Raw genomic sequence first — 16607 nt, 5'->3', positions numbered from 1 at the left:
TGGAGGGGCTCTGGGCTCTAAAATTTCTATTTATTGAAACAACTGTTATTGTGAAACAAATACACTCAAGAGAGGACAGATTCTTCAGAGATTTTAACTAGTAAATTCTATCAAGTATGTATAGTCTGTAGTTTTTCAAAGGATCTGGGTTGACCAAACTTGCATAGATTTTCCTTTGACTCGCGTTAAACAAAGGCTACTTCTGTACCAAGTTTCAAGTTCTGGTTCCAAAGGCTGGAGGAACTAGAGATTTTCAAAAGAAGAGATGACCAATGTTTAATATGGGTATTTAATAGTGGTCTCATTCTTGAAAATAACTAAGGCTTTGTTCTTGAAATTTTCACAACAAAAAATCAACATAAAGCAGACAGTTGTATGAAAAATTTCAACCCATTAGTTAATGTTTAAGTTGAAAGCAATAGAAATTAAGGTTTTCTAACATGAAATGCCAGACATTCATAATCATATACAGTGCTACTAGCCCTACTTATAATTATTATCTAAAATGCAGGGAAATTTTCTATTAGGTCACAGAAAATGTAAGCTGTAGTGGTTCAAACAACATCAGCAGTTACCTCATTCCAGTCAAGAGCTTTCTTTCCCTAGGTAGCAGAAAGTGTAGAGACTTTGCTGTGTAGGGCCCCCCCCAAAGGATACACGTGGTTTAGTTTTCCCTTTTTTGTCCAACATAAAGTCTCTTTTTCTAGTCTTTCAAGTTAGATATGCTCCTACTGGCTTTTAATGTATGCTTTAGTTTGCACCACTGTGCACTCATCACCCCAGTAAAGCTGTACTGCTCAGCACAAAGGACAAAATGGCCAACCTAGACAAGAGTGCCAGATTCAAGCAGTGTGTGTCCACTTCCTCCAGGAGGCAGAAGTTAAAACAAATCCACCCACTGTCTTAATGATCTAATGAAAGGGCCACACCGTGATTCGGTGTAAGATTATATGCCAGTCCTTTATAATTTAGCTAATACTCTATGTCTAACTTCATTGGAATGACAACCTTCACCAGCTAGGTTGTAATTGCTGTTGAAGGAGTTGATGCCTTAGGAAAAAAACACTTTGAGTGCTGAAATCTACTGTGCTTCAGGCTTAATTATTTCAACAAAGTTATGAGTAGGTAGGACAACACTGACGAAAATGCACAAATCAAAACGAAATTGTGTAAAAACATGATACGCAATTCATAAATCTTTTGCAGATACATACAGTAGTTTTCTACCTGAAGTATTACTTCTAACCCATAGTGGCAATATAGAGTAATATCAGTAAACACTGTAAAAGTAATCATTTTGGCATTCTTTTATTTAGCAACTTTGGTAAAATAACAGGAAGCATGACTTTGGCTATATCTGTGATTTTACCAGACATGCTAACATATTTCCTTATAGTCATAAAGCATGTAGCAGGCTTCCAAATAAGTGTCTAGGATAACTCAAATCAGTGAAAAATATTGCAATGCAATGCTTTCATTCTCTAATATTTGAACGTGTATAATTAGGTATGGCCTGAGAAGATAACATTTAGATAAAAATAAGTTTCAGCTGGGTACTGTGATCAAGTATGTGACTAAATTATTTGGGGTGGGTTTAATAGCTTTGTATTCTTGTAAGACTTTGACTGTAGATGGTAGAAACCGCTCAAGATCACGTTGATCTCAAGACTTCTATCATTGTGAATGGTCAAAACCATTTATGTGTTTTAGAATTTTAAATCCCTCTAACTAGTCCAATAAGTAAAGAATTAGGGACATATGATTGTTACGTTTTAACATCATGATTTAACCTTTTAGTAACACTTTGGGCTATTTAAATTTGAATAGCTTACTTCTATGAATTGTTAACAGGCATCATGATTGCAGCACAGGCTTAAAGATGAATTTTTTACATACTGAAGTCTTTTTTTGGCAGCACTTCCAGATTTTTTTTCTGGGGGGAGAATGGGACAGGTATAACAGGGTATTGTTTGTTTGTTTGTTTTGTTTTTTACCTGAATTAATTATGGTAGTTCAGAATATCTCCAGTAAACGTCCTGATATATCATTGATTATAAACTCATCTATTGCACTCTTAACTATGGTTGCAAAGTAGATTATCTTATTTAAAGACAGTGGTTTAAAAATTTAGACATTTAATTTAATTATCTTTTCCCAGAAGTATATAAGGAAATAAGAATCCTAGTGTGAATACCATTATCCTCACATAAGAAAACTTACAAAAGCTTCTTTGCCTTAAACTCAGTAATTTTAGTTATAATCACTAACTATGTTTTTGTTTTACAGAACCAGTATGATTTGGAAAAAGAATAAAATTGCTTTTAAAGTACAAAAATAATTATGAACCACTTGAAATGTAATGTCTGTGTTTTATTTCTCATCAGAATTCATTAGTGTGTAACATCAATAATTTAGCCCATCATTTGCCAACACTGACTTGGCTCAGTAGTTCAATCATGTAACCCTGTAAACTCACTTTCCATTAAAATGAATGTTGCTGACAAAGGATAACTAAAGAGATACTTCATTTATTAGCTAAAGAGATACTTCATTTATCAACATTTTTAAATTAGGAGTTTGGGACCACAGACGCTTAGCTGGATAAATTATTCACAAGAATCTTTGCATTAGGCCTAGAGACTTCTGTAGATTCAAATACAATGTTATCTGAAATTATAACCGTCTTTCATTTATGTAACATGTAATTCACAGTGTACTATTCCAGAAACCAACAGAGCCACCTGCAGAGAATCAAATGACCTACCAGAATGAAATTTTGACTGGCATGTACAGAATTATAAAATGTGTAATAGTTACCCTATATCCTGATTGACTCAATCAAGCATCTCCGACAAAAACTGGTAACTTCTTGAAACAAATACTCTAATCTCAAGTTCAAAAAGATAAATATGAAGAATTGTATGAGTAACAGCCTCAAATTAGTTAGTTCCCCAAATTCAACCTTTAAGGCATTCAGTTTCCACATCAGTTCTGTTAGTCTGTCTATTCTCTAGTGTCTGCAGCTAGATTACTGATGTTTCCTATTTTACTGGGATCCTAGTATAATTTCTTAAACTCCTGATTTCTCAGTTTGGACCTTGGCAGTTATTTGCATTTTGAAATCAGTAGACTTTTTCAATACACTGAGATAAAGAAACTGCATCAAAACTATGGTATGTTTGGCTATGTCTGTCAGGCACGATGGAACTGACTGAGAAGCCAAAACCTCCTTGGGGAAAATCCATTGTATATCTATCCTGGGACCAACACAACACAGCTGTTTTCTGACTTTCTGCCTTGAGATACTTTCTGAATCTTGCTAAGTTCTTGGCCATCAATGCTATCCCATGGTGATGTGTTCCATAGTCTATATGTATTGTGTAAGAAAGATGATTTTGTAAGAGAAAATGTCAAGCCACGTTCTGTTTGGTCATGATATTTTATATAACAAGCTAATAAACAGTTAACTTCATGAAGGATCAGTTCCTTGTACCTATACAGATTTCTCAAGCCAAGATTAGTGTATTTTAAGGGTTTGAGGGTAGGGGTAATTTATTTGAATAGTATTTGAAAATTGCTGAGATTGGCACTTGAGAATAGCAGAAAGGTTGGTGAAAGGAAATTTACATCTGTGGAATGACAAGGCAGGATTTAATAAACTTACTTCTACTTCTCCTTATAATATTTTTCCCCTTATCATATGTCTCAGAGATGAAGAGAGGATCCCTCAGTATGGTATCAAGAAAGTACTCCCTGGGTATATCTACATGAGTTGTTTACTGTGGAGTTGCTTAATAAGCTCCGCAGTAAACATCTCAGCATCTACGTGTGCAGTGCTGTTAGGATGGAGTAAATTAATTAACTTTGTAATAGGTTAGCACTTGTAAATACTACTGAGGAGTTTTTTATTCCAGTTTTTTACTTGTAAATACTACTGCAGTGTTTTCTGTTCCACAACAGCACACGTGTAGACATGGACCCGGCTGGCTGGGGCATGAGGGTACCTCAGTGTGAGGGCTGCCTGCCAGCTAGTGCCACACTGGAGCACCTTCATTCCCCAGCCAGCCCTTCTGCAGCATGTTGAGCTGGGTCAGAGCAGCCCCGGGCTGGCAGACTGACACCCAGGGCCCCCTGCCAGCCAGGGCTGCTCCAACCTAGCTCAACATGCTGTGATCCTGAGTGCACACTCAAATGGCATGCCCAGGAGCAATAAATTACAGTGCAAAATGCACCAGAGTTTATTGCTGCACCCTAAAAGAACGTGTAGACGTTCCCCTTGAGACGGTAGAAATGCTTTTTCTTTACAAACTGTCAAAATTCTGTGTAACCTCCTAGTAGCTCAGATAGGTATCTGTCCTGTTGAAGACTGAACCTTAAAACTATTGTTTTACATCTCAGTGAGTTAAGGTGCTGACCAGTCATCATAAAAAAATTTCCCACTCTTTTGAGCTCCCTCTTCTGCTGCTTCAGTTTGGTTTCTATTACACCCAGATCATCATGCAGAAAAGGGACCATATCAGGCCACCATTTGTCTCTTAAACACTAGGTCCTAAGCCTTTTGACCTTACAGAGGGAAACCTTCATTGCTTTCAGTGGAACCAAGTCAGCATCTGAAGTAGGAGTGATTTCTCCAGCCCAGTCAGCTCCCAATAGAAGAAAGAGATACTCCTCTGTGCTCTCTGGCACAGCAGTTATATTTGTCTGCATGGGTGAGTGGTGCCACCTTAGTCCCTGCCTGTGACAAGTCCTGCCGACCCGGGGAGGGGAGGGGATCCCCCTACAGCTGATCCCACGATGGCCAATCACTGCTCTTGGGAGCAGCTGCAACAATTGGCCAGTGCTTGTAGGGGGACACTGGTGCTCTTGCCTGCCCCCCCCCACACCCATTTCCTAAGTGGCGAGCACAGCCAGTCAGGGGGTGCACCAGAGCTCTTAGGGGGTGCACATGCACCTCCATGGTTCCCATACGCATCTCCACTGTTTGTCCATCTAGCTTACACAAAAGGGAAAGGTATTTTCCCCAAGGCAGTCTAAAAATCGTACGAGGAGCTGTTTCAAGAGTTCTGTAAGGTGATTTCAGCTGACTCCTTATTTTTCTCTAATTGTTAGCCCAAAAAGTGCTTGAGCAGATCATAAAATATTTCTTGCTTAATAAAACTGTCCAGGAGACTTTAACCAGAAGCTACCAAAAAACCTTCCAAAGGCCTCTGAAAAAAATTACCTGCAGGATTCTTCCAGTATTTCTAAACTCTTATCTAGGGCAAATAAAAAACCTTTTCCTCTCAAGTTTTCCTAACTGATGTAGTGGGCCATGAAGGAAGGTGTCATCTGAAATGGATTCTCAGAGCCAACCACCTGACTCCATTAGGAAGTACTCTTAGGCTAAGTACAGTCAAAAAGCCCCACACTAAATCACTTCAATCTTTGCAAGTTTCTCTAAATTCTTTAGATGGAACCAATAAGCAAATGAACTCGTGTTCACTTTTGAAACCAGAAGGCAGTCAGACCCCTGGAATGACCCACACCAATAGACAGGGAGCAGTAGAGCACACCTCCCAGCCTACTGGCCACTGCTGAAGGCATCCAAATACAGCCAAGAAGGGCTCATCCTTGATTGCCTGCCCAACACCCCCCCAAAACCCTTGCAGTCCCCCCTTCAAGGGGGCTACAGTGCTTCTAGCCAGGGGCTGGCCAGGATCCCTAGCTTTAAAGAGGGTTCCCCACCCTTAACAGGTTCCCCTGAGCCCTGGACCTGGTTCAGAGAGGGGACTCCCCTGAGCCCCGCCCCCCCCCCGGACTTAATATTAGACTTCAGGGGAAGGGGGAAACATACTCCCCCCAGCCTGGCACTGGTTCCCCAGTTGGGGGTCTCTCTGGTGTGAGGAGGGAGGGGGGGAAGCCTGCAGCAAGGGCTTTACTCTCCCTGCCTGCCCAGTGGCAGGAGCTGGGAGCCAGGAGCTGGGCTTCAGTCCTCCAGCCCTGGCCCTTCCTCTGGAGGCTGAGAAGGGTTTGTGTCTGGGGAACTCAAGCCCAGCTCCTGTCTCCAGGTGGGCAGGGGAAGTAAAGCTCCTGCTGCAGGCTTCCTCCCAGCTAGAGTCCAATGTCAGGCTGTGGGGGATGGGTTCCCCTCCTCTCCATCCCCTCCCCAGCTGGCCCAGAGGCTGAGAAAGGGGCATGGCAGGGCGATTCAAACCCAGCTCCCAGCTCTGGGTGGGTGGGAGGAATAATGACCTCACTGCAGGCTTCCCCCCTGTGTCAAGTAGCACCCAGCTGGGGGGGGGCGGGTCCGGTGCCAGGCTCAGGGTGTGGGTTTTCCCCTCCCCACCACCTCCTCAGCCATCCCAGATGCTAAGGAGGGGGAATAGCTAAGGGACTCAAGGGGAGTGGATCCTCCCCGCTTCCTCCTCAGCCAGCCCTAGGAGTGATAGTGCTCTGGGAGCAGAGGGGTGAGGCAGACCCTGCTCTGGTGGTACAGACAGCCCAGCCCAGGGCTGCAAAGCATCCTAGGATGCTGGGGGACTGTAAGTTAATTTGAACTGGGTTGGGATCTGGTACAGAAGTTCCATAAACCAGTTTCATCTAAATCAGTTAAGTTTGATACTGCATCCAACCAGGTTTATCTTAAACCAGTTTTGGCCATTTTGAAAGCATTTTAAGTGCACTGGACTTCTGTTCTGTTGCAGGTTTAAACCTGTTTCTGACCACTTAAGCCAGTTTATGTATAGCTTCTGTCCCTAACCTTAAGGTTTAAAATACTTACTGAGGCATGCTTTTGGTAGGTCTTTTGTTTGTTTTTTTCAGAATTCCATCTTAATCTTTGCTTCAGTCCAATAGATAATTTATCCCACCTGTACCTCTCGTGATGTCAGTCAAGATAATTTGCTGTATTTGCTATGAAATTAGTATATGCTCCCAGAAGATGTGATATATAAGCAGCTGTCCTTTTCTATGGCAGATATTAATGCCATAGCTTGCTCAAAAAAGCAATACAACTTTGGAGTTTAGTCGCATTTTAAAGAATCCCTTGAACAGCAACCTGAGTCTATCGCTAGAACATTGTCCATGATTCTTTGCAAGTTGTTTGCTGGCAATTGAAGTTACAGAGAAAAGTTGTCCATTCCGTCCCACCCTTCTCAAAAATAAAATATAAGCTATCTATGGTTCCACAGGGAATGAATAACCCCAAAAATATTGCTAGAGACACCCTTAAGCTTTCCATTTACATCTCAGCTCTCTAGTGGCTCACTGAGCATTATGAATTTGACCATAGTGAGTAATATCTCATTCCAGCTCCATAATAGAGAGGATACATTTTAGTTGACCCTATCTGATTTCTCAGGCAGTAAGTTTATCTTCTTATGCCAGCCTCACAGCCTTCAGCAGACATTCCTTGCCCTCTTTCACTTAGCACAATTAGCTGAACATGCAGGTGTCTGTGAATGCAGCCACTGACACACAATGCTTAGAGTATAATGTACATGAAAGGATGGTAGAAAAGAGATCAAAAATTGTTTTTCAGTGGTGTTTCCAGAACACTCTGAAAAAATAATCTTTTTGTTCAACTCAAAGTGTAGCATTTTAAGTTCTTAATTTTTAATAATAAAATTGAAAAGGTTTCAAATAAAAATATCACAACATTCTGATTTTAAAAATATTGAAACTAAATAATTTGACTTTTTTAGAAACATTTTTGCATTTTTTTCAACATGGACATTAAAGTTAAAGATAGATGAATTTACAAAATGTATCAGTATCACAGAATCCTTATTTTTTCACTGTAAAAAATTTTGACTGAAATATTCAACCCACTTTCTCTTTCAGCATTGTCAACCATTTGCAAAAGTGGCTGCATTTACATTTTCCATTAACCTGCATTTCTTTTATATTGTTTTATTATTCCTATTTTGTTCTTGCATATTCTCTTGCTTTGTGGGAATCTTTGATAATTTTATATATTTCAGTTATTACTCTAAAAAAGGTAAATAACTTAAATATTTACTAGGCTGTATTGGCACAATACCATTGGAGGCTGTGTAAGGAATGTTATCCAGAATATTTTGTTTCTTTCTTTTTTATAAGAGATTTCTTTCCAAGTTATCTTAAATGGTACAAGTAGAGAGAATAGATGTATGTATCCCCTCCTTAGTCTCAAGAAGGTGGTCCTTCATGGAAAAAGTGTTTGGAAAACTCCATTTCAGTATCAATATTACAAAAGCTTTTTGCAAAGCAGTAATACCAGAATTTCTGGGAATGAGTCCTATCAGCAATCAGTCTCTAAGCAATGTTTGACCAGATGGATAGTTCAGCATAATGTGCCATAGTATTGGGCCTGGTAAATTCAGCAAGGGTCATAGTAGCTTCTGCTTCAAGCTATTGCCAGTTGGAGATAGGAGATTGCTAATAAGCATCTACTTGACTTTTTACCTATATTTCCTACAGTTCTATCATTTGAAGGAAGGAGCTAGAGAATTGTTAGAAGCTTTTAGACTAAACTTCAGTCTGTATTTTCCTCTCTCCACCAAAATGTACTTGCCAGCCTCCAAGACCAAAATTTTGATAGAAGAGATTTTGTAAACAAGAAATCCAGATTCCACACCTTTTAACTTAATGCAACACATCCACCTGTCCTTCTTTATTGTAGTTCCTGAAATATGCATGTGAAGCAGTCAAGAAATTTTAAACAGGGAGAATAAAAGATTTGGGCCTTGATTTTCCTAGTTTCCACCACTTTAAAATTTGAAATTAAACTTAATTTTTTGTGAGAATAGAATCTCATCTTCAGTCTTAAATATATTCTTAATCTGTGTTTTATGCTGCTAACCTTGAAAAAATGGGTGAAAATGAGAAGGCAGTTTAAAAGAGACCAATTTTTTTATTTTGTTTTTAATTTTAAATAACTTTTTTCAGTTTCTAATATTATATAAGTAAAATTATTGACTTGACACGCTAATAGAACCTGGGAATGTCTCATAAACTTCATTTACTTAGTCCATTTTATAGACACTATAAAATGCAGCCTACTATCAAATAAGATGAACTTTCTAAGGAAGAGGAGGGGAAATTTCACCCATGACCCAGTGCCTCCCAAACACACACAATGCTAAGGCTGAAAAATGGTGCCTAGAATTAAAAAAGGCATTTTCTCATAGGAAATATACCAAGATCCAAATCCTTGTACCATTAAAGTTTATGGACCTGATTCTTAATCTGAATTTCTTTTACACCACTATAATGTTATTGATTTAATTTATTCCTGAATTCATTCTGTGCAAGTGAGTCTCATCCTTTGGACGCTTCACCTTTGAGTTCATTGGGACAGAATATAGCCCCAGATCTTTATTACGGTATAGATGGGATCAAGGTAGGTTTACCAACCTGCCCAACCTTTACTACCCAAGATATTTTATTTTCTCACAATATGCAAATTTTTTTCAGAAAGCCAAACTTTCTTACTGACATTTTTTGCATATTATAAAGGGAGTATAAAGTGCAAAAATACATGCATTATCTGTGTAGTTCATAGGTACCAGAGTATTATAATCCTCTCTCCTGTGTCCCTAAGATGACAGAGAGTTTTTAAGACGTCCCAAATTGATTAAATGGAGATTTGCTGCATCAGCAAAGAGTCTAATCCACCCCTTTCCATTGCTTCTGAAAACCTTTCCATGCGGGTACCTGGATGGAGATGGTGAAATATGTAGGGGAGATGGTAGAAGGTGCGCTCCACAAAGGGTACAGGAGTGATGGGAAGAACTTGAGCACACACTCCAAGCTCTATCCCTTGTGCTCAGGACAGGCTTCTTGCTATCCAGGCCCAACCTTGCAACTTCCCCCTCCACCTGCCCAAGAGCAAGCAAGCAAGAAAGAATCTCTCTTCTTCACACACAAAACCTGAAGCATTTCCAGATACACTCAAAGGTCCAGGTAGGAAGCACCTGGGGAAGCAGGACTGCTGACCATGTGTAAATTTTACAGGCATCTACCGTAAATATTTTTATGCATTTTACAGACGTACTCTTTTAGCCATTTTTTTAGTAGATTGTCCTTGACATTACAGTGGTTAGCAGTCCTGGATCCCAGGTATGAACCAAAATCTTGGCTCCAGAAAGACAGAATGATTTTATCACTAAGTGTGGAAAATTGTGTTTAAACTCAGATGTAACGTAAATGTTGTATTAAATCTATTTTGAAATTAAGTCAGTGTTAATAACTCGTGCTTATAGATGATAGTTCATTAAATGTCATACTCAGCAAAATTTACATACAGAATCATAGAGAAATAGGGTTGGAAGCTATCTTAATAGGTCATCAGATCATCTAGCCCAACCCCCAGCCTGAGGCAGGATCATCCCTAACTAAACCATCTTATAGAAATCCATTGTCTAACCTCTTAGCAAAAATTCACTGACACAATGCAAGACATAACACCCTAACCTGCAACAGGTGAATTAGGGGGACCACAGCAGCCAATGTCCTGCTGCTGTAAAAGTTGTTAATATATTCTCAAGAGATCCCAGGAAGAGGACATGGTCCCCCCACCCTTCCCCATTTTCCCCCCTTGCTACAGAGAAAGGCAACCTCCCCCTCCCATCCATACCAATCTGACTGGAGTAAAATTCTTTCCTGATCATAACTGTGGCGATCAGTTTGACTCTGAGCAAAAGGGCAAGACCCTCTAGCCAGGAACCTCTGGGTTTAAGTCTCAGCAGGAGCATTAGCACACTCCAGTCCCAATCCCCAGCCTTGGCTACAGCCAACACCCAGTGCCTCTAAGGAAGGCTTAAAGAAACCCCTGACATGTAGCAGAAGGGGGAAAGGGGGGGGGGAGGGGGAGGCAGGGACTTCCATCCCAGCCCCATGCAGCAACCAGGAAAATTTTAATATTAACTCCATACCCATATTTGCAGACAAAAATGTAGGCACATCTGAAAGCTGTTGATACTTGAGACCACATTTTCAAGCAAGATGTTGTATGAAATTAGTAACAGTAATTTACTTTTCTAAAATGTAGGTACATATTCTAATAATACTGAATACTTTGACCTTATATGCCCATAGGCTGCCAAACATATTATTACCATTTAACGAACATTTTCTCATCTGTAAAGTCTGGGATAACAGCACTTAACTTATTTAAGTGCTTAGGAAGAATAAGTCTGTAATGACCACAATCTATTAAGATCTAGCACAGCATTATAATGCAGGTATTGTTGTTGTGTTTATTCAAAAATCTGTGCATTTCTACCCACAATTCAACAAAATACTTATGAAGAGTAATTGCTAAATTCAGCCTTGTATATCTTTGAAAATTGTTTTGCAAACTTGACATAGATTTGACCAATTTATGTAATTTAAAAGTAGTCCACACGTGGTTCATGCAAACAAAGGTGTCTATTAATTTATTGCACATTGCATGGACAGTCCCATTGTATTGTTTGTATTACCATTTTGGATGAGCTTAGCTGTAGTAAAAAAGTGAAAGATGTAACCAGTAGAGGATGCAGAGCAGCTGATGGAGATGGGGAAACTTAGGAGAGCTTTGAATGATCAGTAAATTTATAGAATTCATAGTTTATCACACTTGTCTGCTTAACCCCAGACATTGTAACATACAGGAGTTTGTCCAAGGACTGGATCTTTGAGACAATATCAATGTATACAGAGAGGAGTGTTTATAAATGTAGTACATCATGATTTTCACCATTCTGAAATAGGAAAAAAAGACAGTGGTGGCAATGTGCCAATTTACCCTTTGGAAAAGGTGTTTTCTGAAGAAATACCGTAAGGACAATGTTATTTGGGGATGGCAAATCATAGAATCATAGGAAATTAGGGTTGGAAGGGACCTTAGGAAGTTATCTAGTCTAACCCCCTGCTCAAAGCAGGACCTCTGCAACTAGATCATCCCACCCAAGGCTTTGTCTAACTGGGTCTTAAAAACCTCCCAGGATAAAGATTCCACCACCTCTCTGGGTAACTTGTTCCAATGCTTTACTACCATCCTAGTGAGAAAGTTTTTCCCAGTAGCTAACCTAAACTTCCCTTGCTGCAACTTAAAGCTATTTTTCCTTGTTCTGTTATCAGCCACCACTGAGAACAGTCCAGCTCCATCCTCCTTGGAGCCATCCTGCAGGTAGTTGAAGGCTGCTATTAAATCCCCTCTCAGTCTTCTCTTCTCTTCTGTAGACGTAAGTAAGCCCAGTTCCCTCAGCCTGTCCTCATAAGTCACATGCATCAGCCCCCTAACCATTTTCATTGCCCCCCACTGGACACTTTCCAATTTGTCCATATCCTTTCTGTAGTAGGAGGCCCAAAACTGTACATACTACTCCGGTTGTGGCTTCACAGGAAAAACAGTACTGAAGAGGAGAATAATCACTTCCCTTTATCTGCTGACAGCGCTCCTGTCAGTGCAGCCCAGTATGCCATTATCTGTCTTTGCAGCAAGGGCACACTGTTGGTTCATATTCAGCTTATTCTTCTCTGTCAGTAACCGCCCCCCACCCTGATCCTTTTCTGCAGACCAGCTGCTTAGCTAATTGGTCCCTGGCCTGTACTAATGCATGGGGTTGTTCTATCATTGGTGCAGGACTTTGCACTTGTCGTTGTTGATCCTCATGAGATTTCTTTTGGTCCAGTCCTCCAATTTATCAAGATCTCTCTGAATCCTAGCCCTACCCTCCTGCATATCTACCACTCCCCCCCAGCTTGGTGTCATCTATAAACTTGCTGAGGGTGTACTCTATCCTATCTTCTAACTCTTTGATGAAGATATTGAACAAAACCATAAAGGGTAACATGGAGACCCCTTACCCAGGATCAAGAGCTTGACCAAGAGTTCGCCAGGGAACTGGCTGAGGCTGCACGCTCCCAGTGCATGGTTGTCATGGGAGACTTCAACTACCCAGACATCTCATGGGAAGAGCACTTGGCCAAATCCAAATGGTCGCAAAGCTTCCCCACGTGCATGGACGAGCTCTGTCTGACTCAAGAAGTCTATGGACTGACGAGAGGCAAAGCGCTGCTTGATCTGGTACTAGCAATAGGGGATTACTTAATCAGCGACCTAACAATTGAAGAGAAGCTGGGAGACCCCGATCATGAGCTGATCACCTTCACCATCTGCCATAAAGCTGACAAGTCAGTCAGCAATGCAGAAGTCCTCAACTTCAGGAAAGCTGACTTTGATAAGCTTGTTGGCAAGGCCCTAAGGGACCAGGACCCAAAGGGGAGGGGAGTGCAGGAAGAGTGGTTGCTCCTCAAGGGAACGATCCTGGAAGCACAAGCAATGTCTATCCAGTCTCAGAGGAAAGGCAGCAAAGGGCACAGCAGCTCCCTTGTCTCTGCAAGGAACTAGTGGACCTCCTGCATCTAATAAGAAAGACCTATAAAAGATGCAAGACTGGATCCACCTAAAAGGAAGAGTATTCTGCACTGGTCCGGATCTGTAGGGAACGAACCAGGAAAGCCAGGGCTGTGACTGAACTCCAACTGGCTACACGTATAAAAGATAATAAAAAGTCCTTTTTTAGATATGTGGGTTGCTGAAGGAAAAGCAAGGGTAACATTGGACCCCCATTAAACCATATGGGACAACTGACAACCAACACCCAGGAAAAAGCCAACCTGCTTAATGGGTATTATGCATTGTTTTTTAACCAGCCCCAAGGGATGGCCAGGGCGAGGGAGAATTTTTACCCTCCATCAATGTTGACCATGAGAAGGAACACCTTGAGAGGCTGGACACCTTCAAGTCAGCCAGCCCAGACAGTTTACACCCCAGGGTACTTAAGGAGCTGGCACTGGCGCGGATCTTCAAGAACTTGTGGTGCTCAGGCAAAGTGCCTGAAGATTGGAAGAAGGCTAATGTGGTGCCTATCTTCAAGAAGGAGACGAAAGTAGATCTGGAGAACTACAGGCCCATCAGCCTGACCTCTATCCTGGGGAAGACCTTGGAAAAAATTATCAAAGAGATCATTTGTGGCAAATTGGTTGATGGCAACATCCTGAGGGATAGCCAGCATGGGGTTGTTGCAGGTAGGTCTTGCCTGACCAATCTCATCTCCTTCTATGACCAGGTGACATATTACCTGGACAAGGGAGAGGAGATTGATGTCATATATCTTGATTTTAAAAAAGCTTTCGATATGATATCCCATGATCATCTCATAGAAAAACTGGCCAACTGTGGCCTCGCCTACATCACAGTCTGCTGGCTGGAGAATTGGCTCCAAGGTTGGACCCAGAGAGTGGTAGTTCATGGAAGTCAATCATCATGGTGTGCTGTGACCAGTGGGATCCCCCAAGGATCGTCCTTGGGCCTATACTCTTTACCATCTTCATTAACGTGGACATTGGTGTCAGAAGTGGACTGGCCAAGTTCACTGATGAAACCAAACTTTGGGGTAAAGCATCCACATGCGAGGACAGGATGGTTATCCAGGCTGACCTTGACAGGCTCAGAAAGTAGGCGGATGAAAACCTCAGGGTGTTCAAAAATGCAAGGTACTCCACCTTGTGAAGAAAAATCCGCAGCATGCTTATAGGCTTGGCAGTGCTACACTTGCTAGCACCACAGCCAAAAGGGACTTGGAGGTTATGACTGACAACAAGATGAATATGAGCCACCAATGTGATGTTGCAGCTGGCAAAGAGAGCAAAACTCTGGCTTGCATCCATAGATGCTTCTCTAGCAAATCCCAGAATGTCATCCTCCCATTGTACTTGGCCTTGGTGAGGCCACAGCTGAAGGACTGCATCCATTTCTGGGCTCCACAATTCAAAAAGGATGTGGAGAAGCTTGAGAGAGTCCAGAGGAGAGCCACACACATGATCAGAGGGCAGGAGGACAGGCCTTATGATGAGAGCTGAAAGCTATGGGACTCTTCAGCCTGGAAAACAGAAATTTAGGTTAGAGGTTGAGAAAACGTTCTCACTAGGAGGGTAATAAAGCACTGGAACAAGTTACCCAGAGAGACTGTGGAATCTCCATCCTTGGAGTTTTTTTAAAAGCCAGGTAGGCTGGGATGATCTAGTTGAGGAATGATCCAACTTTGAGCAGGGGGTTGGACTAAATGAATTCCTGAGGTCCCTTCCAATCCTAGTTTTCTATGATTCTATTCATAAAAACCTTTTCCCAATGTGTGTTTAACCCACCAAACTGTACATTCAAAAACAAAACCACAGAAAAATGATTAACCTCCCGTAATTTGTTATTAGTAAAAACATACACATTTTGGAATCCTTCTCAGTGCTCATCCGGGAATATTTTATTGTACGTTTATTAAGTTCCCCAAAAAATAAATATTGATTTCTCTCTTTTAAAACTAATAATATGTGGTTGCCTATTCTTGAACCTTTCTGTCAGTAAACCACTTCGGGATTGTGAGGGGGGTGATGACAAAACCACAATGGTGGCTTTAAGCCACTTGAGGATTTCCCTAGGAATGGATCTTCTGGGCCCAGGATCTTGCTCACTGACTATGATTATTATATCATTTTATTTATAAATTGCTTCATATACTATTCTGGTTAAATTAGGTAAATCTGATGAATCATCCTGGTTTGCCCAAGGTCAAAAGCAGTGCCAGAAAACCTCCCCTGCCTTCCTTGCTTACTCAGGTACGGACACTGATGTAGTGCATGCATTTTCCTGGATGTAAGAACTGCTCTTGGTTACTGTGTAGGGTAGAACTAAGGGGAAGGAAGGGGGGATTTTTCCCTGCTTTAGGGACTTAAAAAGTCCCCAGAGGATCCTTCAGGGCTGGCACCAGTGGAGGGGAAGAAGGCGGGGAGCAGGGTGGACTGCTGCTCCCACACCCCCCAACCGGGAAATCCTGAATCCAGCCCTCAAAAGATGTGATATAGAATTAGTGAGACACAAGCCCTTGCTGTAATAACACAGTAGCTCCTACTGTCTGTCTTATCTGTTTTGCTTGCTGATGATCGAGAGATTCCATTTAGTACAGTGCTGAGCCTCAGTTTACCCTTCAGCTTTCCAGGAGTCTTAAACTTTTCTGCTTGTTTTTTAAAGAAATTCACTCAGGTTTGCCTAAGGGATTTTATTCTGTTGTCAATGTTCTGGATTTCTTATCAGTGTTAATCTTCATATTTTTTTCCACTTCTATCATAAGTGAACTTGGTAAAAAATATTTTTTCATCTATGCTGGTTAAATATATTTTTTCTGAGTTTAATATTAAGTAGAGCCAATCCAAATGAACAGACAAATAGACAATTTCATAGGTGCTTCTTGAATCAGTATGAAACTGTTTCAGAATCCAGTTACCAGCTCTGCAGTAAGGGTATAGAGAATTTCAGAAAGATCTTTCTTTTGATGTGAGGTGCAGTCACCACTCTTTAGTAGCCCTTCAAATAGTTGGGTGGACAAATAGGCATACAAAATTCTTCTAAAGAGCCAGGAAGGAGAAAAAGCTTCAGAACAGGCTTGGCCTGAAGACCATGGGCCCTCTCCCAGAAGATACAAATAGTGAGGGAGAGGCCTGGGATGTACGACAGAAAATTCCCCCATGTGCGATCTCTTGTCTTTGTATCTCCAACCTTGAGAGAACATGAATATGGGTATTTTCTCCTTATATTGAAAAATTGT

At 41.1% G+C, this 16607-nt stretch overlaps 1 long non-coding RNA gene across 1 annotated transcript in view; it reads left to right on the top strand.

Moving 5' to 3' along the window:
* LOC109304320 overlaps window positions 1-16607 on the top strand; it is a 41259-nt gene that overhangs the window by 23152 nt on the left and 1500 nt on the right. The window lies entirely within an intron of this gene.

This window comes from Gavialis gangeticus, unplaced genomic scaffold, assembly GCF_001723915.1.
Source record: "Gavialis gangeticus isolate Ggan-Ray unplaced genomic scaffold, GavGan_comp1, whole genome shotgun sequence".
NCBI lineage: Eukaryota > Metazoa > Chordata > Crocodylia > Gavialidae > Gavialis > Gavialis gangeticus.
Note: the sequence above shows the minus strand (reverse complement) of the source record. Positions and strands in the feature narration are given on the sequence as shown.